This window comes from Sinocyclocheilus anshuiensis, unplaced genomic scaffold (assembly GCF_001515605.1).
Source record: "Sinocyclocheilus anshuiensis isolate Anshui unplaced genomic scaffold, SAMN03320099.WGS_v1.1 scaffold16, whole genome shotgun sequence".
NCBI lineage: Eukaryota > Metazoa > Chordata > Actinopteri > Cypriniformes > Cyprinidae > Sinocyclocheilus > Sinocyclocheilus anshuiensis.
This window is the reverse complement of record NW_015557057.1, coordinates 201224-202298: the sequence shown is the minus strand read 5'-3', so window position 1 is coordinate 202298 and position 1075 is coordinate 201224.

Sequence of the window (1075 nt, the reverse complement as noted above, 5' to 3'; positions counted from 1 at the left end):
AGCAGTCATGTCCCTGAAATTCTCACCTTGTGTTGCTCGTTCGTACACAGGGAATAGAAAGGTTTTATATGCAAAGAATTTACAATTCAAGTGAGCCATTTTAGCAACAGGGACTTTGAATGTGCACTTGTAATATACATCAGATCTTAAAAGTATATTTTTTAAAAATGGTACTTGCAGATAATATAATGAATAATTAATTTAAAAAAGGCCATTTATTTGTGCTTAAAAAGAGTACACTTTCATGACTGTTTCTTAACACATTTTATAGGTGCACTTTGTCATAATATTAAATTAAAAGTTTACTTTTTACTTTATTTTGATGGGTTGAACATACTAAAGAACATGTAAAGTACTTGATATAAATTTTAACTGTAGTGTTTTTTGATATATTTAATATTGATATTTGATATATTTGATATATTTTAATATATACACATAATATATACACTAAACTGTACTTCTGGTAGCTGCCAACACAAAGTCTGTTGCAAAAGACAGGCTCATTATGTTGCCTTCTAAAACATCTTATTGCCAAATTGCATGTACTGTATCCTCAGGATCAAAAAAGATATTGTATGCGCTCCAAAAAGATAACCAGTCCGTTCTCAGGTGTAAATCAAGAAAAGTTTGATCAACCAAAAAGAACAAAATTGTCCGCACACTGAAAGACATACAATTAGACCAAGGCAAGGATCTATCACAAAATTACTTTAATTTAACATCTACAAGGTGAAAAAAGTGAAAAAAAGTTAAAAGTGTCTTAAAAACAGACCAAAGAGCAGACGTTTCAGCTCATGCTTTCTTTAGGGCTCATGGAACAAACAGCAACACCATTATATAGACTACTGCTATAGACACAATTGCAAATTGTTACCAGCTGGGCTCAATCAATAGGTGGTAGGTGATTACAAAATAAATAAATAAATAATTACAAAAAACATGCAAGATCCATCTCTTCATTCAATCGAGTAGGGGTTAACGATTTCAGCTCAAAAAACCTCTCTTTATTTGCACAGGATTAGTATTATCTGGGGACCTTGTGTGATTTTGAAATTACCCCCCCCCCCCCAAC